Source organism: Elgaria multicarinata, chromosome 6 (assembly GCF_023053635.1).
Source record: "Elgaria multicarinata webbii isolate HBS135686 ecotype San Diego chromosome 6, rElgMul1.1.pri, whole genome shotgun sequence".
In the NCBI taxonomy this organism is placed as follows: domain Eukaryota; kingdom Metazoa; phylum Chordata; class Lepidosauria; order Squamata; family Anguidae; genus Elgaria; species Elgaria multicarinata.
In genome coordinates this window covers 106,381,407-106,408,113 of record NC_086176.1, presented here as the reverse complement: position 1 = coordinate 106,408,113, position 26,707 = coordinate 106,381,407, and the positions used below count along the sequence as shown (strand labels likewise).

The 26,707-nt window shown below is 42.5% G+C and overlaps 1 protein-coding gene across 1 annotated transcript in view; it reads left to right on the top strand.

Moving 5' to 3' along the window:
- DCC (DCC netrin 1 receptor) overlaps positions 1-26,707 on the top strand; it is a 1,200,544-nt gene that overhangs the window by 680,182 nt on the left and 493,655 nt on the right. The gene's annotated exons all lie outside the window — the stretch shown is intronic.

Below are 26,707 nucleotides of genomic sequence, written 5' to 3'. Positions count from 1 at the left end.
ATTATTCCTTCTTCAAGCATGAGCTCAAGAAGTATCAGTAGGTTTCCCGTAGGAGTGGGGGAGTTCTCTCAGGATCCATTTTTGCATCAGCAGAATCACTGTGGCAGGATCTACACTACTCCTTTAAAATGGTTTTTATGACAGTGTGCAGTTTACTAATTGTGAATGCGATCCAGCAGGGCCACCCAGAGGAATTTGGGGTCCTGGGGCAATGGAATTTCATGGGTGGGTGTGCATGTCACATGCAAAATGGTTGTCACCCTCTACCCTGTTGTGTGTGTGTGGTGGGGGTCTGGGCCAAATTGTTTCCTTTACACTCCCCTCTGGGTAGACCTGCAAGTAAGCCACAATTCAGGGCTGAGCACCTTATTTTGGGGCTATATGTGTAGTGAAGAAGAATATTTTCAGCTGAATTCTACCATTGCAAAGTCTTCTCTTATTGGCTTTCTTGGACTATGCCAATCTACCAACTATTGGCCTTCAATCGGGAGAACTGTCAGTTCACCCTGGTCCCATTGAACTAGCTGGGGGTGCTGAAACACACAGCTAATTATATGGTTATTAGTCTCAGTAGGTGGGCGAGCAAAAACTGCTCATAAGCCTGAGGCTTTTGCAATTTGAAGGCACATTATATTTAATACGATGCTAGTGATTTACAGTGTGATTAGAAGTGTGATCCTCAGCATGTCTTTTCAGAAGTTAATTTGAGTTTAATAGGATTTACTCTGTAGAACATGAGCTTAGAAGTACAATCCTACAGCCTAATCCTATTCATAGACTCATAGAATAGTAGAGTTGGAAGGGGCCTACAAGGCCATCGAGTCCAACCCCCTGCTTAATGCAGGAATCCACCTTAAAGCATACTTGACAGATAGTTGTCCAGCTGCCTCTTTAATGCCTCTGGTGTGGAGAGCCCACAACCTCTCTAGGTAACTGGTTCCATTGTCGTACTGCTCTAACAGTCAGGAAGTTTTTCCTGATGTCCAGCCAGAATCTGGCTTCCTTTAACTCAAGCCCATTATTCCATGTCCTTCACTCTGCAAGCGTTTAGAACATATCCTAGCCCTCCTCTGTGTGACAAACTTTGAAGAATGCTATCATGTCTCCCCTCAATCTTCTCTTCTCCAGACTTAATATGCCCAGTTCTCCAGGCTGGAGTGCTGGACTGAAAACAGAATGAAATTTAATAGGGATAAATGCCAAGTTCTACACCTAGGAAAAAGAAACCAAATGCACAGTTACAAGATGGGGGATACTTGGCTCAGCCATACAACAAATGAGAAGGATCTTGGAATTGTTGTAGATCACAAGCTGAATGTGAGCCAACAGTGTGATGTGGCTGCAAGGAAGGCAAATGCTATTTTGGGCTTCATTGATGAAAGTATAGCTTCCAAATCACGTGAGGTACTGGTTCCCCTCTATTCGGCACTGGTTAGGCCTCTTCTTGAGTACTGCGTCTAGTTCTGGGCACCACACTTCAAGAAGGACACAGACAAGCTGGAGCGTGTTCAGAGAAAGGCAGTAAGGATGATCAGGGGTCTAGAAACAAAGCCCTATGAGGAGTGACTGAAAAAAAATGGGCATGTTTAGCTTTGAGAAGGGAAGGCTGAGGGGAGACATGATAGCACTCTTCAAATACTTGAAAGGTTGTCACACAGAGGAGGTCCAAGATCTCTTCTCAGTCATCCCAAAGTGTACGCCATCTTTCAAGTATGCTCTAAGGTGGATTCCTGCATTGAGCAGGGGGTTGGACTTGATGGCTGTATAGGCCCCTTCCAACTCTATTATTCTATTATTATTATTATTATTATTATTATTATTATTATTATTATTATTATTCTCTCTCTCTCTCTCTCTCTCTCTCCCTGTGTGTGTGTGTGTGTGTGTGTGTGTGTGTGTGTGTGTGTTCTCTGTCTTGTCAGAATTCATTAGTCTCAGAATTCTAAACAGTTCTGACGGGGTAATTTTCCTGATGCCCATGCCATCAAAGTTCTATTCTTTTCGCAATTCATTTATCCACCCTTCCCACATGTGGTATGAGGCTGGGCAAAGGATTTGAACACCAAAATAATTAATGTGAGGTAATGTTCCAAAAGAAAAAAAGAAAAAGTTCACAGGAGGAAGAGAGAGAGAGAGAGAGAGAGAGAGAGAGAGAGAGAGAGAGAGAGAGATGCAAACTTGGAGATTAATATCTTGCCTTCCCACAACTATGTTTCCACAACTATGTTTATCTTGGTTGTGCTTTTTATACTGTTGTTTGTATTTGTGCTTTTAACCTGTTGGTTGTTTTATTATGGTTTTAATTTTTGTGAACCGCCCAGAGAGCTTCGGCTATTGGGTGGTATAAAAATGAAATAAATAAATAAATAAATAAATAAATAAATAAATAAATAAATTGGCTTTACCAATAAATTGTTTAAAATTCAATTTTTTATTTTTATTTTTAAAAAACCTACTGATTTAAGACCAGAGTGAAGGCTATATCATATTGGCTCAAGCTCTACAAAGCCAGGAGAATGGATATTAGGGCTGATTATTGATCAGTGATCAATGATCAGCGATGATGTTGTGCAATGTCACGAATTGTGCTTTAAACACAAGGCTCCATGAGTCTACAGCTTTCTGTGGGCTCTTGGGCCCAAATCTAGATGGGGAGAATGAAATGGCTTGGGCAAGGAAAAGATTGTCCTAGTCCTACATTGCTTTATGAACATGCTGTATTGGAGCTGACCCATTATATCAGTGGCTGTCAGATTGGGTGAAACAGTAAAAGGTGGGCTTCTTTTAACATCCTACACTCCCTTTATGCTGGATTATTATTATTATTTTACAGAGAATATTTATATATTTATTTATTTATTACATTTCTATACCGCCCAATAGCCGGAGCTCTCTGGACGGTTCACAAAAATTAAAAACATTCAAAGTATAAAACAACAGTATAAAACCATAGTACAAAATACAATATAAAATATAATATAAATAGAAGGGTTCTGTGTGGCAATACAGTCAGACTGAATGACTTGAGAGTTCAAGTTCATTATTCTGAATTTGGAATTGCAACATAATGAACAAGAGAAAAATGCTCATTCACTACCAAATTGAGGTTTCCACCAGCTGCCAGGCCTCTTGCTTTGGAAGCTGAGATGTGTGGTGGGGATGAAGTGGAATGGGTGGCATGGTGTTGCAGTCGAGAACAAGTAATGAGGATAACGTTAAAAGGGGAGGAGGTCCTCTAGCATGACATTTGTTTCCTTCATATTGCATCCACCCCACCCCACCCAATACCACTTCACTAGATAAGAGATCTGTGGGCTCATGGTTGTGAACTCACTGGTCTAACCTGATATTCGATGTAAGCACCGGAGAACACCTTTTAGAGAGGCAAAGGCATTGGCTTACAAATCCAATGAAATATGAATAATTAAATGAACAAGTCATGTTCAACATCAGTACATTGCCCACACTGCCAAGATGCTCCATTTCTTGTTGCCTCTTAAAAATCTGTGGAATGGATTGTTTTCCAAATTTGCTTTGGCATTTCTCATTACTGGCACCATCATCAATCACAACAGCTCCAGGAGGCTTGGCTACAAACATCCTAGCTGAAGTCATTAGCAGTCATACCACCCTCATCCTACTGCATCAGAGGATACCCCCCACCCCCACACTGTTTCACTAGAATTTGGCCAGTTTAGATGGGTGACAATTTTACATTTGATTCGTTTTTGATAGGAATTTACGAAAATCCAGGAATCCCATCATACAGGCGTTGGAGAACTTGTGGGGGCCTTGCTCACGCAGCCCTGCTTCAAGGAGTCAGGCTGTGCAAGCCTTTGTCGAGCGCTTGGGAGCCTCACAGCCCTTGGCAAAGTGCAATTTCCGGGGCCTCCAGGAAGTGTCCAGGAATTGCGCACTTTCCTGAGGCCACAGAAAACACGCTTTGATATCCCCCGTGCTAATCAGGGCTTTAAAGGCCCTCTTAAAGTTTAAGTGGGCCTTTAAGGCCCCGATTGGTGCAGGAGGGAGGGAGAAACACACAATTTCCCAAAGGCTGGGAAAATTGCATATTTCCCTCCTCCACTCTAATGGCATTACATAGTAGGAGGAAAGCGACAATGGGCACATGTCAGGGCATCTGCTGCCCTCAAAGGCCCAAGCACATTTTCAATCCAGTGCAACTTTCATATGAGGGTAGAAAGAACTTCAGAGAGAGAGAGAGAGAAAGAAAAATAAATACAGGAGAAAGTGGAAATGACAGATTCACCCGTTCCTAATTATTACCATCACCATTACAGGAGGAGTGACACTTTGGCTGAATGTGGCAAAAGGCATGATTCAAACAAGGAATTTCCTGGTTTATTGTCTCTTAGCCATTATCCTACACCAGCCTTCCCCAACCTGTTGCCCTCCAGATGTTTTGGACTACAACTCCCAGCATTCCTGACCATTGGCTGTGCTGCCTTGGGATGATGGCACTTGAAGTCCAAAACATCTGGAATGAAACAAGTTGAGGAAGGCTGTCCTACACCCGTTCTTCATGTGCACACAATACATGTCAACCCGAATAAAGGAGGTCAGAAGATGATACAAGTAGACTACATCAGTAGCCTTTACAAATTATTTCAAACAATCTTATAAGAAAGAATTGCAGTTTTGTTAAAAAAAACTTTTGTTTTGTTTTGTTTTGTTAAAAAAAACCCCAGCCTTCTTGGGAGACAATAACAAGGCCTGCTAAGTAATCCACAATGCTTTATTTAAGCAATAACATCTCTTCCCACCTGAAGAGAGTCTAATCTTGTGGAACTTTCCCCTAGGCAAAATTATGCAAACTAAGCGAGACAATTGTCCTTTCAAGGAGAACGGAAAGCCTTTTCCCAAGACGTATTAACTTCAGAGAGACTAGTTCTGAGGCGGCTTCTGACGGGATGCGAGCCAGGCCGACTTCCTCTCATCTTCTTTTAGCTCCACCCATTTTAGTCTGCGGCATACTCTAGGATCAGCTAACCTGTCCATGCCTTTTCCTTCAGAAGAACGTTGGCTTCCCACTGACTGTGTATTATTTGCCCTTGATGAGATAAGCTCTGGAAAGGGTTCACTTCCAGCTGGTGAAGAGCCCGTGAGAGCTTTCTCCCCCACTGGTACAGGCTGGCCTGTTTCTGGCGCCGACTCCTCTGCTTCAGAGTCTGATTCTGACTGATCACCTGAAACACTTTCTTCCAACCCAGGGGGAGCAGGGCTACACATGACACTTTTTCAGATGGATGGCCGAACTCACCCATGTCCGATTCATCAGACCCTCGCATGGTCCTGCTCCTTGGGCCACACCAGCTTCTCTTGAGGCTTGGCAAGACTTGATGAGCTCTCAGCAGCCATCTGCCCTCACTCTAGAAATTACATATTTCCCCTGTTGCATAAATGGAGGCTCCATAGTGCTTGTAGGGCATCACGGATGCTCAGAGCACAGGTTTTGGGATGCGCCTCAACCCCTCAACTGGGTCCAGGGGGGCAGATGCAGGGGAGTCCACTGGACTCCCAGACTCATTTGGTTGACCATGACATCCCTACCTCTGTATGCAAATTCAAGAGAGCTGGAACATCCAGCTGTGGATGTAAAAATGTTCTACCTAAGAACATAAGAAGAGCCCTGCTGGATCAGACCAAGGGTCCATCTAGTCCAGCACTCTGTTCACACAGTGGCCAACCAACCAACAGCCAGGGATGAACAAGCAGGACATGGTGCAACAGCACCCTCCCACCCATGTTCCCCAGCAACTTATGCACACAGGCTTACTGCCCTCTGATACTGGAGGTTGTACACAACCATCAGGGCTAGCAGCCATTGATAGCCTTCGCCTCCAGGAATTTATCCAACCCCCTTTTAAAGCCATCCAAATTGGTGGCCATCACTACATCTTGTGGTAGTGAGTTCCATAATTTAACTCTACGCAGTGTGAAGCACATTACCTACTGGTAATAGAAGAGAATCTAATTTTCGCAGACTTGGCTTGGAATTTGAAACCACAGAATAATAGTCAGCCGAACTCAACATTTCCTGTTAGAGCTGGTGGGGGAGGGGGCACTTAGGGCACAATCCTATGTATGTTTAAATAGAAAAAAAGTTCTACAACTTCCAGCATTCCTGAGCCAAGTAGTTGTAGAGGATGCATAGGATTTTGCCTTTGTACACCAAACTCTGTTATATCAGCTAGCTATCCAAGTACAGAGTATAACAAGTTCCAAATGAAGGAATGGCTGTGCTTATGATATACCCTTAATTACAGGAACACTGTCAGTTACAGCAGTCTTAAAGCAGAGAGGTAATTATTTTTCCTTCCCTCAGTGCAGACTCACCCACCACCCACCATCACCTCAATGAATGCAGCGTATTCCTAATGCAATGGAATGTTGACTAACTATTGGAGGATGTTAAATGAACTCTGTGAGTGGGAGTGATTATGCAATAGAGTATCCTGGAAGAGGGCATGTTTTCAACCACCCATCAATGAACAGGAGCACTCTACACTGTAGCTTTTAGTTATAGTCTCACTTGCATAATATAAACATTTTATGTATGTGTGTGTGTATTTTTATTCTACTTCTCATCCAAAATGTTTTGCAGAGTGGCTTATACTATGTTTTTTGGTTAATGCATTTATGGTTCACATTAGTCAGTTCAAATCCATCTTTATTTAAAAAGACAGGTGGGATAAATTTTTTAGAAAGATTTAACTTCATTTCAATAAAAAAAACAGAATGTAAAGGTATATTTTAGTATTATTTTTGGATGATTTGCTTATGTGTAACGATACCTACTTAAGTGATAGTTTCTATAAATTGCAAGCATTTTCTCTCCGGGGGCGTGGTGGGAGAGTTCCCACTGTGCGACCTCAAGCAATAACCGTTGTTAATCTACACCTGTGAACTGGAGTCTCATGTATAAATCAAGATGTAGGGACTCTATTGGATACCTCCAAATGCCTGCAGAAATGTTAGGTTTATGAATAAATGTAAGCACATTCATCTTTGAAAATTCTGTTTGTATGAAGTCTCAAATCACGGTAGGCGAAGATGAAACAGTACATTTTGTGCAGATAAATAGCTAGATGCTAGACATTTCAATAATTCAGTATGATTGTGAAGCATATAATCTGCAGGAAACCAATAACACTCCACTTAAGGAACTACTCGAAACCTCATAAAAAAGCCTCAATAAACATTTTATTTAGAGACAGCTCCGAATTTATGCTCTCTGTACTTCCTTCCCTATTTTCCCCTCCCCCTCTCTGTTCTTTTGTATTACGCAACCGATTTGTGTTAAAGTGTTTCTAAACAAAATGTCTACTCTGCTTATCCCTTACCCAAAGTTGTAATTCTCGGTGCAATGATGATAATATAATTGCTTCTGCCAAAATTGGTTCCAGTGATTCAGAGATTGCACAATAAAGGACATGGACAAGCAGGCGCATAAGCGATTGCTAGCTACATCTGTATCCGTAGCATTGTAGCAACATTTCTGTATGTGCTGTTTCTGATGTGCGGATATGCTCCTCTGTGTTGCTTCAGTTACGATGAAACCTCCAAACATAGACCCATGAGTTAAAGTTTATGTTGGATGCCTTGCACATGCAATCACGTCCTGTGAGATGTGGTTACTCCTTGATCGTGCGCCAAACATGACACGACATGGTGGACTCAAGCCTGATCTGCACAAAGAAAGAGGGGGGGAAGATTGCATGCGCCTCGTTTCCACACATTCACATACAAAGCCCATTGCACACATTTGTCATGCGCATAGTGCAGGAAGATGCATCCAACAGCTCTCCCACAATGGGAAGAGGATATTAAGCTGAGTAAGCATGTGAAATTGGATCACTTTCATAGTATTATCCACCATCCTGGCAGCTTTTGTAACTTGCAAAATCTGTCTGCATGGGGATAAGATGCTAAATGATGGTAGTCAGTCCATGACGTTGGGTGCAAATAATGGCTCGTAACACTACTTTCATTCCAGTGTATTTCTGATAATGTCCTTTTGCACTGGATAAGTCACCAATCTTTGGCTTACATCATACTATCAACCAATTCCTTTGATAGGGCTCCAATTCTTTCCGATGGATGGTGCAAATGTGTCCGAAAAGACGGTGCCATTAAAAATAAGCATTCTGTTTTTAATGGCTAGATATCCTTTTTATTTTACTTGACATTCCATATGCTGTAATTTCTCTCTCTCTTACAAGTGTTTAACATGAGTGATTGAGACACGCTAGGTAAACAAGCGCAAGATCTAACTACTCCAACTGCTGTAGGAAGCATTATATGTTTGCCACTACTTGCAGTTTAATCCTTTGGACTTTCCTGGCTGAACTGATAGCTTTATGCAACAGATCAGTGGGTTATAATAACTTCTCCACTGCTGGAAAGTCAGAGGGAGGAGGTAAACCCATCCAAAAGGTCTCATATTTCAGGCACTATACCTGTTAATGTTTCTTTTTATCCTTTCACCTAAAGTAGAAGGTGTGTGTTTGTATGTTTGTGTCTGAGTGTATATTAAATCATATTCTTCTCTCTCTCTCTCTCTCTGTTGCCCTTAATCACATGTTATTGGCACAATTGGCAACAGACACTCTTTGAATGTAAATCTTTTCTATAGCTGTTTTCTCCTGATCATTATCAATACCCTCTGGGGCAGACTGTACGTTGAGTCGCAGCCCATGTAGTCCTGCTTTCTCATTGCAAAAGAGAGATATAAATCAGTACAAAATTGGTTCTCCTGTTCTGCTTACAACCTTTGTTCAGTATTTCTGTGAAACAGGGAAACAAAGAGGGTTGCAACATGAAGCTACATGAAATAAAAAGGGGACTATCTCAGAGCCAAAGGTACTATTGTAAGAAAGACTTTCGTAACACTCAGTGATAGCTTTTCAGTCAAAGTTAGTCAACCTAGGCCTAATCTACACCAAGCAGGATATTGCACTATGAAAGTGGTATGAAAGCAGTATAAAAAAGGCAGGAGCCACACCTAGCAGGAGATAGCACTATGAAAGCAGTATATGGTATGTGTCCATGGGCCCCAACAGTTGTCAGTGCACTTAAATACCATTACAAAGCAGTAGTGTGGTTCCTGCCTTTATTTCATAGTGCAATATCCTGCTTGATGTAGATTAAACCTTAAAGAGCAATTCTATGAACCCTAGGAGAGGGTCCCAGGGACCATAGGATTGCTCAGAAAACCCCTTCTGAGATTGGAGACAGTCCTCCAATCTTGGAAGGGGGATTTGGAGATCCCTAGGGGCCATAGGGATCTCTGGAGACCTCTAAGCAGTTCAGAGGCTTTGAGCAGTGAGTGTGCAATTGATAGGACTGCTGCTTCCTTAAGAACACAAGAGCTGTGCATCAGCAAAGTAAAGGATAAAACTCCTTCCATAAATGTGCAGGGGTGAATTAATGCAGAATCAGGTGTGTGGGTTTGAGGGGAAAATTTTAAACAAATCCTTTAAAAATCACAACATGAAGGGATTGGCTTCAAACTTGGCATGTCTAAAGCACTCCATAAAAGCTATCATGTTGCCATGTTTCATCACTTTTATCTTTAAAAATGACAGAGACATGAGCATTTTGTTAATTGCCATAGGCTAATGGAACAGCACACTGTCAAATTTTGAAAGCTGAGCTGTCAAACAGTAGAAAACCCCCCTAAAAAATCAAGGGATGAAGGGATCTGTTTCAAACATGGTGTGTCTAAAGTGCTCCTTAAGCACTTTAGGTTTTAAGTTGCATCTCTTCATCTTTAAAAATGACAGAGCTATTATTATTATTATTATTATTATTATTATTATTATTATTATTTATTTATTTATATAGCACCATCAGTGTACATGGTGCTGTACAGAGTAAAACAGTAAATAGCAAGACCCTGCCGCATAGGCTTACAATCTAATAAAATCATAGTAAAACAATAAGGAGGGGAAGAGAATGCAAACAGGTACAGGGTAGGGTAAGCAGGCACAGGGTAGGGTAAAACTAACAGTAGAAAGTAACAGTAGAAGTCTGCACAACATCAAGTTTTAAAAGCTTTAGGAAAAAGAAAAGTTTTTAGTTGAGCTTTAAAAGCTGCGGTTGAACTTGTAGTTCTCAAATGTTCTGGAAGAGCGTTCCAGGCGTAAGGGGCAGCAGAAGAGAATGGACGAAGCCGAGCAAGGGAAGTAGAGGCCCTTGGGCAGGCGAGGAACATGGCATCAGAGGAGCGAAGAGCACGAGCGGGGCAATAGTGTGAGATGAGAGAGGAGAGATAGGAAGGAGCTAGACCGTGAAAAGCTTTGAAGGTTAACAGGAGAAGTTTATATTGGATTCTGAAGTGAATTGGAAGCCAATGAAGAGATTTCAGAAGCGGAGTAACATGGTCGGAGCGGCGAGCCAAGAAGATGATCTTTGCGGCAGAGTGGTGGACAGAAACCAACGGACTGATGTGAGAAGAAGGAAGGCCAGAGAGAAGAAGGTTGCAGTAGTCCAACCGTGAAATAACCAGTGCATGAACAAGCGTTTTGGCAGAAGAGACAGACAAAAATGATCGAATCCTGGCAATATTATACAGGAAAAATCGACAAGATTTAGCTACTGCCTCAATATGAGGAATAAAGGAGAGCGAGGAGTCAAATATAAAGCCAAGGCTACGAGCTTCCTTGACCGGAGTAAGCGTAACATCATTGACAGTAAGAGAGAATGAGAGATGAGGAGAAGGTTTAGGAGGGAAAACAAGCAATTCAGTCTTTGCCATGTTAAGTTTCAAGCGACGATGAAGCAGCCAAGCTGAGATATCTGAAAGACATGCCGAGATACGATCGTGAACATCAGGAGAAAGTTCCGGAGATGACAGATATAGTTGTGTATCATCGGCGTACAGATGATATTGGAGGCCATGAGATTGAATAAGCTTGCCCAAGGGCAACATGTATAAGGAAAACAACAACGGGCCAAGCACCGAGCCTTGCGGAACCCCTACTGAAAGGGGAAAGGAGGAAGACGAGCTGCCATTAGTCAACACGCTGAAAGAGCGACCCGCTAGATAGGAGGCAAACCAGTTATGGACAGAGCCACAAAATCCAAGGTCATGAAGGGAATCTAAGAGAAGATCATGATCAACCGTGTCAAAGGCTGCAGTTAGATCAAGGAGAATAAGAACGGAATAATGGCCTTTAGACTTGGCAGTAAGGAGATCATTGGTGATCTTAGTAAGGGCTGTTTCGGTGGAATGCAGAGGACGGAATCCAGATTGAAATGGATCCAAAGCAGAGTTACTAGAAAGAAAGTCAAGACAGCGAGAGTAGACCGCACGCTCCAGGATCTTTGAAACAAACGGCAACAAAGAGACAGGTCGGTAGTTAGACAGAGATAGCCTATCAAGAGTAGGTTTCTTGAGAATGGGAGAGACTGTAGCATGTTTAAAAGCAGAAGGAAATGAACCAGAGGACAGAGAAAGATTAATAATATGTAGCAAGGAAGGGAGGATAGCAGGAATAAGATTAATAAAGAGAAGGAATCGGATCACGAGAACAAGTGGAAGGCTTCGAAGAGCGCAGTATTGTAGACAGTTCATCCGCAGAGACCGAAGGAAACGCAGAGAAATTTGCAGGAGGAGCTGACAGATGAGGAACAGGAACTGGAAGAGGAGCAGAGCTGGCCAGATCAGAGCGGATAGTTTGGATTTTAGCATTGAAAAAAGAGGCAAAGTTATTAGCAGACAGAGAGGCGGGGAGAGATGGCGGATTAGGCTTCAAAAGAGAATTGAAGGACGCAAAGAGGCGCTGAGGATGCCTAGCATTTGACTGGATCAGTGTTGAGTAGTACTGCTGTTTGGCCAGTGAGATGGCAGAAGAGAAAGAGGAGAGTACAAATTTGTAATGGACAAAGTCTGCCCGGTCCCTGGTCTTACGCCAAAGGCGTTCAGCTGCCCGGGAACAAGAGCGAAGGTAGCAGAGGGAAGAGGTGAGCCACGGTTGGGGTTGAGAAGGGCGAACTATCCGGGTTGTAGATGGAGCAAGATTATCAAGAGTTGAAGATAAGGAGGAATTAAAGAAGGAGACAGCTGAGTCCAAGGAGACAGCCGAACAGACAGAAGGAAGGGAGGAGGCTAGAGACTGGGAAAAAGCCTCATAATTGATAGATTGCAAGTCACGACAAGAGCGAGAAGCGGGACGTGAAGGAGGAGGATTATGAGTAATATTGAAAGAAACTAGGTGATGATCTGACAGCGGAAAGTGAGCAGTAGAAAAGTCCAACACAGAGCAATTCCGAGTGAGAACAAGATCCAGACAGTGTCCAAGGGAATGTGTGGGTGCATCAGACCAAAGCTTAAGATCATAAGAGGAAGCTATAATTTTGGTTAATTGCCATAACGTAAAATGAAATGCTTATCTGAAAACGGAGTGGTTTTCCCATGAATAATCCAGTGGTGCACGGGGAATTGGAGGACTCCAAAAATCGGAGTGGAGGACTTGCTCGAGGGAGCTCTGACCTTAGTTTCGGGGCTGAGAACACCCGCTCTGCACAACCCTACTTTCTAAGGAGCTCATTGCAGGATAGTTGCAGTTATTATGTGATAAAGACATTGTTAATTAGCTCTTGGTTTTGATAAGCAGTAATTCAAATAGCTGAAATGGTAACAACATTGTTCTCCTGACCCATGTCCATATTTGCTTTATGATGCAGAGAATTTTCAAATATGTGTACCTTAGAAATCACTGTATTCCATTAGGTGTCACAGTTTTTGCCTATTTGACTAGAGCTCCAACATACCAGCGATTTATTGCACACTCGCCATTCCTGGTATGTGGATTTGCAGCATGGTACTCACATGACGGCGTCCATGTCCTGCACTCATCTCGCCCCTTCCCCCCTTTGTTGCGTTTTATTTTGGCGCAGGAAAAGTCTGGATTATTTTCCGCTCTCGCTTTTTCCTTTGTTGGGGGCGTGTGCTAATGGTCTTGCTGATGAAAGGGGAGGGCAGGGCAGTTCTCCTCCTCTAGCACGTCATTGTAGGGACTTGTTAGTTGGTTGAATGGACTTTTTAGTCCTCCAAACCCCCCCCCCCCCCATTGCCCGCAGAAACAGCCGAGATGAAACCTTAAAAGTAATCGCTAGAGCAAGCCAGAGCGAGCTGGGGGAAGAGCCCACACCCATCAGAGTACCACAACCAATGAACTAGAGGAAGAAGGACAAGGGGTGGAGTGAAGTGAAAGAGCAAACAAGTGAAAACCCACATGAATGGGACCATGTGTGAGGGAGCCTTTGCAGCACTTATGAAATGGAGGTAAAAAAATTGCAGAGACAAACCAAAGGGTGTGGGGGGGGGATAGGTGGAATGGAGCCCTAAGACTAGAATTCATCCAAAACCTGTATGCAGAGCTGATAGCCATGTAATTTATGGAAGCTGGATCAATATTGAATACATCAAGGGTCTTGGGAGGATTGTGGTGCCCACACCCTATCTGTTTTATTTTATTTATTTATTTATTTATTTATTTATTTATTTATTTATTACATTTTTATACCGCCCAATAGCCGAAGCTCTCTGGGCGGTTCACAAAAATTAAAACCACAATAAAGCACCCAACAGGTTAAAAACACAATTACGAAATACAGTATAAAAAGCGCAACCAGGATAAAACCACGCAGCAAAGTTGACATAAGATTAAAATACAGAGTTAAAACAGTAAAATTTAAATTTAAGTTAAAATTAAGTGTTAAAATACTGAGTGAATAAAAAGGTCTTGATTCCCCCCGGCCCCCATTTTGTGACATTATCCATTATTCCGTTTTAAATTGGCATCAAAATGGGAGCTTGGGTGATCTGCATTATTTAGTTTGAAATCCTAAACTATGTGATAGTTTTTCAATGCCACAATGACTAGTTTCGATGCCAGCAATGGATGTTGCGTTGGAATTGGGAACAAGGGACTTGGCTGTATGCAAAGACTGAGTAACTTTATCAGGGCATAAATAATAATAATAATAAAATGTTGACATTAAATTAAGTTGTTGCCTAGCCAAGAAATGGGAGTGGAGGAAAGCCAAAGTACATCCAATTTGTCTAGGTCCTTAATTACTGTTTGAATCCAGGAATATTCATAATGTTGGTTGGTTTACTGTGAATTCATTTTAAAGATACCTCCTAGGTATGGTTCACAGAGATAGAAAGCGGAGGAAGGAAAATGTTGCTTTTTTGGGGGGGGGGATTTCTCTGAGAGGTTCCATAGCTAGGATGGACCAATCTGTCAAATTTCACTTTCTCCCACATTATATAGAATCTCAAGTTCTTTCCATCACATTTATAAAGATATTTGCGTTATAAGAAACCATCTTTAGAGTCTCGTATGTGGGTGGTAAAGCAACATAAATACAAATTTAATTCTTACCCCCATTTTTGCTCTGATCAAGGTGATTCCAGCTAGACGCTAGCCGTTTATTTCACATTGTTGGAGGCTCATCACCTCTTCACCTGTATTCACTTATGCTGCAATGTTCTGTCTTCCACCTCCAAGCTGCACTGGGAATCAGTGGAATCGTGGAAAAGGAGGCTCAGGGCTGGGTCCTTTTGGGGCGACGGGGTCCTGGAAATCTCTTAAGGATGATGGATGCAGACATCAGCCTTGGCCAGATCTAAAAGTACCCTCAATCTGCAAATCCTGGTCTTTGAAGGGGAGTGAAGTTGCATCCAACACAGGCCAAATACCAGCTTCCTTATCAGAATTGTGCCACACCAACAGCACTTCAATCGTATCTAGATTAAATTTCATTTGGTTAGCTCTCATCCAGCCCATTACCAGCTTGACCAGTGCCAGCTCCGTGTGCCTGAGGGCCCTTTGGCAAGACACCCTCAATGGGCCCTCCCCCAACTAGTATTACTCCTTCTCCCATTCCTCATCATTGCTACCACTTGCTTGTTTCACAGTAGGGATATGTGATAATTCTGTTTAGGGGGTGAACATTCAATGGATTTTTCCAGTTCTGCCCAGGCAGATTTTGTTCTGTTTCCCCTGTTGGTGTCAATTTGATGTGTAGTGAGTTGACCCAAAATAGAGGCAATTTTTACAAACTGGAATTTTTTTTTGCTGCGGGTGAGGGGTCTTTTAAAAATACTTTCTGTATTGGTATATTGCAGGAGTGCACACGATTGCAAGTCCACCTGTCCACTATGTAGCACTGCTTGTCAATTCCCCCCACCCACCCATCACTCAGGAAAATGGGAAGTGGAGGATGAAACTCACAAGTACTTTGACAAGTATGGAATATAGCTCTGCTGGGGATATTGCCCCATCTAGCCATGCCCTATGAGAAGGATCATCATCATCATCATCATCATCATCATCATCATCATCAGTATTTATCATATACTGGTGGGACCTGCATCAAAATATTGCAGCCCAGAGTTCCAAGCAGACACACATGCCCTTTTCTAGGATGCTCCATTCCATTCCCCTCTCCTCCCTCAGTTTTCCCCAAAACCTTTTGGGTTTATCATATACTGGTGGGACCTGCATCAAAATATTGCAGCCCAGAGTTCCAAGCAGACACACATGCCCTTTTCTAGGATGCTCCATTCCATTCCCCTCTCCTCTCTCAGTTTTCCCCAAAACCTTTTGGGTTTATCATATACTGGTGGGACCTGCATCAAAATATTGCAGCCCAGAGTTCCAAGCAGACACACATGCCCTTTTCTAGGATGCTCCATTCCATTCCCCTCTCCGCCCTCAGTTTTCCCCAAAACCTTTTGATGCCTCTCTCTTTTGCATAGATGGATCCATTTGGTCTATATAAGGCTAGAATATGTATGTAATAATACAATGCCAACTCACCATTCACACACAGTGCCACGCTGGATCAGAGCAACAGTCCATTTAGTCCAACGTGGCGAATCTGATGCTTCTGCAAATCTGAAAAGCAGGGCTTAGAGGCAATAAGTATTCATTCAACATGTGTAAATCCCACCTTTCTTCTCTAGACTTCAATGGGGTGTGGACAGGATTACCAGGAAAACTTTCATTCATTCATTCATTCATTCATTTAAAGCATTTTAACCTGCTCCTCAACTAGAAAAATGTCCCCAAAGTGGCTAACAATTAATCAGCAAAGAAGACACCCTTTGCCCACCATCTTACAATCTACAAAACGTGACACACAAGGGAAAAGGAATAGCAAGGAAAGAGGAGGAAAAAGCCTTCTAGCAAAGCTTGTGGAATGGCCTTGCTTCCCCCACCCCCCTCCATCTCTGCAGCCCAAAGCGCTCCCGTATCTTGGATAGCTCCGTTAGCATTCAGGCTGGTTTTGAAACCATTGTGGATTCAGATCCCCACTGAAATTGGAGCCACCAGCCTCCCATAGTGGTTGTCTCTTCCACCTGCTCAAGCACCTTACTCAAGAAGAAGAGGTTTGCGATGGGCCAATAGTTAACATAGCCATTAGGACCCAATATATCACGTTAATGCCTCCCTGGGCACAATCAGTTGCTCTGCTTCACCTAGATGTTATCAGCCGAGATGGGCAAGAATCAAGCATACACTGTTATTGTTTCTCACCTTGTCAATCAATTATGTTGTATGGTTTAAGTTGAAAAAATCCCCAGAAAACAGACTTTTTACCCTCAGAGGAAATCTAATGTATGTATTGATCTTTGCTCAAAAAAGAAAAAGAAAAAAAGGAGGGGTGTCTAAGAACCCATCCCCCTCATATGAACATTTCTCTCTCTAAAATTGTAGTTCTATTATATTTATTTAAAAATAGAAAAGGAAATATGCATGGCTTTAGACTCTAACAAGCCTTGAGATATTTAAGCCTGCAATATTTATTAAGTTCTTGAGACCAGCAATGTTGAACAAGGTCAAAATTGCCAAGCAGAATTGGGTACGTCTTTGCTTGCGGTTGTAGCTTTTAGATATTAAGAAAACTGACAGCCCCGAACAATTTTTATTACACTTCCAGAGGCCCTTTCTCTCCCCCACTCTCCACCAAGTCCCTTTTATAAATAATCAATAACTACAAACTAATCCAACAAACGCTCAGGAAAAGTGGAGTTCAAAAAGAGCATTAATATGGATACTGCCATAATTGTAAATAGCACTCTCAAACAAGTACGGTGATGGATGAGATTTGCTTTCTGAACCTCTGATTAAATTCATCAGTGGGTTCAGTAATGGGACAAATGCAGCTGAAAAAGTGTGCAGGCCCTGAGGGGAATGGGTGCTGTCACCAGCAAGCAAAGCGGCTCCTTAGCTGTGCTGATTGAACCTGGGCCTTTCCCCCCCTTTTTCTCTTTTTGAAGCATTAAAGCAGGTTGTATTTCATCCGGCTTATTTCAGCAGTTAGGGAACAGCCAGATGAACTGCTCTGACTTTTGTAGAATGCCTCAGTGCTACAAATGAAAGCCTTGTATTATCGACAGTGTGGCAACTGTCAAGGCCGGACAGTAGCAGCTGCCGTTTACAGATCAGCAACATCTACAAAGTACTCTTCGTACATACTTGGGGATTTTTCAGTTTTCCCAAGGGGAGAAATGGTGGAAACTGAAACAATTTCCTGAGGGCTTGGAGAAGCCCTACTCCCCTGCTAGCCCTCTTCTGAAATTCTGGAGACTTTGGAAGAACTGTAGCTCCCATAGTTCTCTCATAGGGATGAACACATCTATTCATTTATTTTTTTCCACCTTGACATTTTGGTTCATGCTAAACTTTGAGAATTTTTTTTAAGACTTGTATGAAAATGTGGGTGTGGGTGTGGGTGTTTTGTAGGGGCGCGCTCCGCTCTGTTTCGGGTCGCAGAAGCGGTAGCGGAGCAACCTGCTTCACCTCTGCCCAAGGTGAATTCGAATTGGGTCAGGTGGCCAGCGGAGCGTTGCGAAGTGGTTCTCTCATTTGTGGAGCGATCCGCTTGTTTTCGGGGCTCCCCGCCATTTTGGATTTCCCCCCCCCATGGGATTGCATTGGGTGAAGAAATGCCTATAACTTTTTTGTTTTTAAAGCTACATCCTTGAAACGTACTGTGCTTAGAGACTGATGATTGGGGGTAATTTGTGTCGATTTTCAGAATTTGTCATTGTGTGGTTTGCTTGCAATTAATTTTTATTGAGTGGGTAAAGCGAGATGGGGGAAACTATTTTTTTTTAACGTTGATTGACAGGTTCATCTCCCAATCGTGATAAGTGATCAGCCTATGTGAAGCATCCTCAAATCCCAATGTTGGAGTGGGGGACTAAGCCAGAGGCATACAGAGACACTTTTCTCCTTGTGTTTATTTTTGAAGTGTTTAACCTGAGAGGAAGATTCTTATTTAGGTTTATCTTTAAATATTCCCCCAAAATCAGGGCATGATCGGATTTCCTTCAAATTGGGCATGAATAAGGATCTATGTGGAAGCTCTCATGGTGGCCGCTTAGATGTGTGTATCTGGAAAAATGACAGAGCTACATGCATTTCTGTAAATGGGGGGAATCTTTTAGATATTCCCCCAAAATCAGGGCATGATCAGATTTCCCTCAAAATGGGCATGAATAAGGATCTATGTGAAAGCTCTCATGGTGCCCATTTTCATGTTTCTAACTTGAAAACTAAAATAGTTATAGGCTTTTGACATTTTCAATGCAAGTCTATGGCAGGGGGAAGCGGAGCTCCGATCCGGATCCAGAGCTCCACCGCGGAGCGGGGCAGAGTGGAGGTGGATCGCCGCAGAGCAGACCCGATCCAAAAGTTGCGGATCAGGATCTGGAGCGGATTGGGGGTCCGTGTACAGCCCTAGTATTTTGTATGCATTTCTCTGAATATTTCCATAACCTTTCCTAACTGATTGATTGATTTGATTTGTACTCTGTCTTTCTACGAAAATGCTCCCATATGGACATATTTTGCAAACCATCCTCTCTTCCCCCTGACTGGGATGGACCTGCAACCATCTCCCTTGAAGGCCCAGGCTCCTCCTGCTCAGGTGACAGTTACTGCCCTTCATTTCTGGGAGTTCTAGCTCTTTCTCGGAAGAGGATTTCTCCAGTGGGTGCATGGGTGCATTACGGCTAACAGCAGGGAATGAGACGATTTTCTCCAATTCTGCAGTCATCTGCACAGGGCTGGATCCAGAATATTTTAGAGAGATTTCCAAAAGTTTGTTTCCACTGACATATTGGAAGTGGTCTTTGAAAATGAGGATATGTGGTGCGTGAATCATAAAATGGACCCACCCAAGACTTTGTCAAACACAAATACCAGTTCTTTTTCATTGTTCTCCTTTGCTGAAAGTAGGGGGTTATAAAGAAACTCAGGAAGGATATAACAACAACAGCAACAACAACAACAACAACAACAACAACAACGTGTGTGTGTGTGTGTGTGTGTGTGTTCTCTGCTCAAAGGCTTAATTACTGGCAGTAAGAGTTCTAAGCTAGGATATGCTGATGTGTTTTGAAATGTGGGTCCTTGTGCCTTTTGCCTTTGACCCATTGACCCATTGAAATCTTCCCTCCTAGAGGCTTTTCTAAATGGAATTCAGCTCTTTGGCTGAAAGAACTTCAACAGCCCTGCTTTAACACTATTGGTTTTCTCCTCATATGCTAGTCCAAGCAATTTAGTTGATCAATCAAATGACATTGAATTGATTCATCAACTATTATTTACTTAATCAGGGAATGCTCTAATTAATACAGTTTTAACATTATAGTGCTTGCATTTTATTAGAAGGAAAAAGAAGATTAGAAACAGCTTTTTTATTTATTCGTTTTCAGGTTGTTGATGTTTTTTTCCTGGTTTCTGGTTGTATTCAGTTGATTGAGCGGTTGTTCTGTTAAGACCGTCTTCTGTGTTATACTTATTGATATTGTGAGCTAGATTGATTCCTAACTGCTTTGCAACAGTTCTCTCTAGTGCAATGGTCTTCCAGAGAGCCCAGTAAAATGTAATGTGAGGGGAAAAAACATTTAATAAAGCATATAGAGCATCAAGTTGTCCTCATTCTTCTTCAGACATTAGTTGAGCATTTTGTACTTGCTTTGAGAGCTAGCTTCATAAAATCACATGCTAGCATTCACAGTTACCGAACTATTTTGCAGAGTAATAGATCTGCCTATGAACTACTTTCAAGACCAGTAGACTCTTTAAGGTGTCTCCTCTTATGGGAAAGCCATCCTCCTTAGCAATAGCACTTTTCACTGACTAAAATAGTCTGTCTGATGATTGGGAAATGCGAACTTCATTGGTAACCACAAGTAAAGCCAATCTTCTAAGAATCTGAGAAGAGACCTGGTGGATTTAGCCACAGCCTGATCTGTCAGTTTCCCTTTCTCCCACTTTCAAATATTTGTTTGAGTCCTTTCTCTCCCAAATATGAAGAGGGATGTTCCTGTCCAGATTCTACCCTTCTCCAGTTTCTACCTCAGGAAACTGTGAAGCAAACCCCCCAGGAAAGGCTGCTTTCACCTGGATCACTTCTTCCCACTGACACCCAAGCTTCAACCCTTTCTCTTCCTCTCTGGGTTCCAGACACAGTCAGTATGCCTTATTGGTTCCCTCAAGGATATACATTTAACCCTGAATTTCAGAGAGGAACAAACCCACTCTGCGCACACCTACTTAATATGATGTTTCCTTCTGGTAATGCATGGCTTTTTATTTATTAAATTGTTGTGCCGTATTCCCCCACTATCTCAAAAAGACATCTATATTGGCATTTGGGTAATGTTCAAACATATTTAATTGCTTAAAAGAAAGGTTTATGATCTATCTATCTGTCTATAGACTGTCCAGCTTAAAGATCAATCCGTAAATAATAATTAAAAAAAAAAGTAGGAGAAAGCTATTGGCTATTCCTTCCCAGATGCAAAAGTGGCACCAAAGAATAAACTCTGCAGTTAATCAATTAAACCAGAGTTCCTGAATCATCTATGCCATCGTATTGTTTACAGCTCCAAATAAATAAAGCATTTTGCCATCTGTTTTTGCATTGGCTGATGCTTGTGTATCCTAGCTGTTAAATGTCATGCCATTCCTTTAAAAAATGTGTCAAGTTATAGCTTCTCTTCTCTTTACAGCTTACAACCCATTAGTGAATTTGACTGCAGGGGGTTGTGTGTGGGGGTGGAGTGGGGTGGGGAGGGCTTGGCTTTCCTTTCCCTGGTCCCTGTTAAAATACACTTGCTGTTGATCAAAACACTAACTTCCAAAGGTCACTGAATACCAAAATGTAACCTTTTGCCTTCTTGTAGAGTGGCATAAAAGGCCTGTTCATTGCCTATCTCTTGAAAGCCTCAAATGCATAGTTAATCTGTGGCATTCACACAAATCTCCGATCGAGATCCCACCAATGTGGAGGAGATTATGTTGAATGGTTCTGTAATATTTATCGGAGGAGGAACAATGGGGGATACAATAGGACACCCTTTCAGAAATGTCAGTGTCACACGCCTTATAGAATTGTAGGCATTATAGCTGTGTCCCAGGGATCCACTATCACAGGGAGTCAAACCAAACAGGGTTAAAGCTAGGGATGGTGGAGAAATTCATTTCAGGTTGTTTTTTTTTTGAAGAGAATTTACCCAATTTGTACCTCCCAGACATGAAGCCAGACTCTGTTGATCTACACCTATGCATTTCTGGATGTAGGCCAACAATGCTTTTAATTCATGGATTGGGGAAAAAAAGATGTGGTTGACAATATGCATCCATTTGGAAAATGGATTTAAGGCATTTGGTAGTACCAATGTCATAAGTTATTATGTCTGTGTCTGAGGCAAACTCCCCATTATTATTGTTTTTATTTGGGGGTAGGGTGTGAACCACCCAGAGAGCTTCAGGCATTGGGTAGTATAGAAATGATATGAAATAAATAATAATAATGACCACCCATACTCCAGCACCACAAAGCTGTCCACAGCCTCAGGCTGCCAGAATTACATAGCTGTGGTTCTCTCTTCACCCCCTCCCCCTGCAAAGACATTTGCTGGGGAACATGGGTGGGAGTGTGCTGTTGTACCATGTCGTGCTTTGTTGTTCCCTGGCCAATGGCTGGTTGGCCACTTTGTGAACAGAGTACCGGTCTAGATAGACCCTTGGTCTGATCCAGCATGGCCCTTCTTATGTTCTTATGACATCCAATGACTGAACGTGCTTGTGTTAGGCTGCAAACACAGAATCAATGAGTTTATGAGATACTAAAAAGGCACCACTTTCCTTGCCCTCATTATTTCTCCCAGGAAACTGATTTCTGGCTTTTCGTCTCCCATCTTGAAAACATATCTGAATATTCTAAACTGAATTTGTTTTCATGGTTCTCTCTGTGCGTCTGACAAAAATGTGCCTTTGAGGTCACCCTTGGACCCCACTGTGGATGTTTCCTGGAGTAAACTGTGACTTCACCTAGTCTCAGTTCCGGGTGCTGCATACGTTCACTAGACAAACAGCCAGGAAGAGTCCAAACATGAAAAGAAAGTGAGAAAGACATAGCGTTGCCCTATTTATTGTGTGCTTTGCCTGTCCAAAGTACACAATGAATAGGCCCTGTAAATGACACAGGGTGGCTAGAATCAGAAGGGATTATGAAAATATATAAAACATGGTATTGTATCTGTATGGGTTTGACTGTCCAGGGGGATGTCAATACGTGGGGAATGCCCTGAGGTGGCTCCACATTGGTGCTGCATTGTTGAAACAATGGAGAAGCCACTGCAGAGCCATCCCAGGGCTTTCCCCTGAAACTCCAAAATAAGAAAGTCGAGGACTTACCCTGACTTTTTTCTCTGGAGTGAGGTGACATCTGCCAACTGTCACCACTTTGAAGTCAGGGCAGAGGCATGGCCGGGGGGGGTGATGCCTCCTGATTGGTCGCCATCAGCCATCTGCCTGGACAGACAGCGAACCGAATGGTTGGTGGATCATCTCCACACTTCCTCTGGCATGGGGAGAAAGAAACCCTTGGCAGGGGAAGCCCCACAAGGTAAGGTGTGTGTGTGTGGGAAACAGGGAGGGACACGTGGACAAGCAGCAGCACTCATGTGGTGATGCATAGGGCTACGGTGGAGTGTGGAGAAGCAGTGGGGGAAGCTCCTCCTCCTTTTTTGATAGGATAACCTCCCTTGTGGACTGTGGGAATGCTGTGGATATCATATATCTTGACTTCAGCAAAGCTTTTGACAAAGTACCACATGACATTCTGATTAACAAACTAGCTAAAAGTGGGCTAGATGGAACAACTATTAGGTGGATCCACAGTTGGCTACAGAATCGGACTCAAAGAGTACTTATCAATGGAACCTTCTCAAACTGGGGAGAGGCAACGAGTGGGGTGCCGCAGGGCTCAGTCCTGGGCCCAGTGCTCTTCAACATTTTTATTAATGATTTGGACGAGGAGGTGCAGGGAACGCTGATCAAATTTGCAGATGACACAAAATTGGGTGGGATAGCTAATACCCTGGAAGACAGAAACAAACTTCAAAGTGATCTTGATAGGCTGGAGTGCTGGGCTGAAAACAACAGAATGAAATTTAATAGGGATAAATGCCAAGTTCTACATTTAGGGAATAGAAACCAAATGCACAGTTACAAGATGGGGGACACTTGGCTCAGCAATACTACAAACGAGAAAGATCTTGGAATTGTTGTAGATCACAAGCTGAATATGAGCCAACAGTGCGATACGGCTGCAAGAAAGGCCAATGCTATTTTGGGCTGCATTAATAGAAGTATAGCTTCCAAATCACGTGAGGTACTGGTTCTTCTCTATTCGGCCCTGGTTAGGCCTCATCTAGAGTATTGCGTCCAGTTCTGGGCTCCACAATTCAAGAAGGACGCAGACAAGCTGGAGCGTGTTCAGAAGAGGGCAACCAGGATGATCAGAGGTCTAGAAACAAAGCCCTATGAAGAGAGACTGAAAGAACTGGGCATGTTTGGCCTGGAGAAGAGAAGATTGAGGGGAGACATGATAGCACTCTTCAAATACTTAAAAGGTTGTCACACAGAGGAGGGCCAGGATCTCTTCTCGATCCTCCCAGAGTGCAGGACACGGAATAACGGGCTCAAGTTAAAGGAAGCCAGATTCCGACTGGACATCAGGAAAAACTTCCTGACTGTTAGAGCAGTGCGACGGTGGAATCAGCTACCTAGGGAGGTTGTGGGCTCTCCCACACTAGAGGCATTCAAGAGGCAGCTGGACAACCATCTGTCAGGGATGCTTTAGGGTGGATTCCTGCATTGAGCAGTGGGTTGGACTCGATGGCCTTGTAGGCCCCTTCCAACTCTGCTATTCTATGATTCTATGATTCTGTGATTCCTCCTCTGATGGATGGATGGATGCAAACCTCATACTTGTTCCTTGGCATGGGGACAACCATGCAGAAGCAGAAGCACAGGGTTTTGGGGGCTCACGGCGCCAATGCATCATCGTCAGGACAGCCCCCAAGCTTCTGTACCCTGTCCTATTCAAGAGCTACCAAACAGTAAGCAGCACAGAGGTTTTCTGCATTGTAGGCTTTAATTTATTGCGAGTCAGACCGGTAAGATAAATTTAGCTTAGTGAATGAACGGCCAATTTCTCTAGGAATGGGAGAATCAGCAAGGCTTGAGGTCATTAAAGTTCTCTGATTTCCATGCTGAAGCTCCGTTCATTAGGTTCCAGTTCCTAAATGTGAGCATTTGGGGGTTTGAGGAAAAGTGTGCATTCGGGTGCACATATTTTTAAAGTGTGCACCTAAATGTGTATTTTTCCTGCATTGACTAAAACATGAAAAAGTGCACTTTGGGGGGAAATGGACTTGTTTAAAGCACACTTTTTTCCTCTCCTGTCAAACACATTTTACAAACACAATCACAGTCTAGGGAACTTTTTTTTTTATCATTGTTTTGTTTTGTGTTTTCTCAATATAAGAAAACAAAACAAAAAGAAAAGAAAGAAGAATAAGATGTAGACGTAGATTTATAGATACACACATGCGCACACAAGCACACAGTTTTGTTTATATCCATATCAATGAATACAAATGAAATGCATATATGTGTGTGTGTGTGTGTGTGTGTGTGTGTGTGTGAGTGAGAGAGAGAGAGAGAGAGAGAGAGAGAGAGAGAGAGAGAGAGAGAATACAACTTACTAGCAGTTATACATAAGCTTCAACAAACGTGGACCAGTTATCCAAATGTATCCATTCAAAGCTGGCTTCTATATGCCACTTGTTCAAATAATGAATGTGTTGTAAAGTCCTCAATCCATTCCATTATAAGGGGCGAGAGTTTATCCTTCCAATATTGTAGAATTAGCCTTTTAGCTGTAAAAAGAATAGAGAAACCATTTATGCTCACCATCCATTAATTTCCAAGAAGCAGGTAGGAAATTTGAAGGAGCAGGTACATCAGCAAAAAGTAAAGACTGTTCCAGTACAAAATATATTCATGTACTAACCTCCTCCCCAAAAGAAGCAACTACTTGAAATGGCCAAAATGTATGTTTAAGTGAAGCAACAGACGTGTTGCACCTACGGATGGATGGATGAGTGATGTTTGAGATTGCAAGGATTCTCCAAACATTATCATGCTTATCTTAATCACCCACATGTTTAGTTTTTTAACGGTTTATAATGCTTTATGTGTGTATGTTCTGTGTTTTAGAATTTTAAATTTTGTACACTCGTTTTTATCTTAATTTTAGAATTTCTGTAAACTGCCCAGAGAGACCTGGCTATGGGAGCGGTATATAAGTGCAATAAATAAATAAATAAATCATGCTGCTCATATCGTGCCCAACTCCAGTTCACGTTTGTGACCACTGCTCATTCTGTGTGGGAAACTTGCACAAACTACGATCGGATGGGAGATTTGGGCAAGTGTCCCCAAATTTGCTCAAATTTCCTGATATGCACAACTTTCCTCCACAAACAGGGCTAATTCAGCCTACAGAGAAAATTTGTGCATATTAGGAAATTTGCACAAATCAAACTGGGAGTTGGGAATGAGATGGATGCAGGCACATTTTCAATAATTTACAAACATTTTTGGTGGTTATGTGCTCCTGCTTGCGTTCAGAGAGTCAAATGGAGCATGATTTTATCTGTATGCCGCCCTGAAATCCTAGTGATATAAGATGGGATACAAATGGGTTTTTTTAAATAAATAAATGATACTCATGTGTATTGTAGCAAATACGAAATTCTTATACATACGTAGTTGCACCACCAGCAGCAATTAGCCAGACTAGAAAAATCCTTATTAAAGAGACCTTCTGGTGTCTAATACATACAAAATACAAGTTTTTTGCTGAGTAAGACAGATCCTAAGAGCCATAGATGCAATAGGTATTGATGACAAAATGGTAAATCCATTCAGAATGTGTGAGTTTTGCACTCATTTGGGGTTATGAATGAGGCATGTTCTGACAATTAACTGGAAATGCCAGGATTTGTATTTGGGACCTTCTGCACATGCACTTTGGAATGATTTCCCTACTCTTACCATACCAGCCATATCTATACAAGCTCAAGTATGGTCTTGAGCTTGTGTAGTTTTCAGCATGTCCAAGAGTTGTGGGGGTGGCTATACAGATGGGCAGGGCAATATAAAGTAGGAGTGTGCAGAGTGAGTCTGCTCCTCCCTGATATTTGGGGCAGAGCTCTGATCAGGCAATTCCCTGCCCCTATTTTCAGTGTGGCTCTATCTCCCCACACTGTCAGATTACCCGGTGGAAAACCACTGTT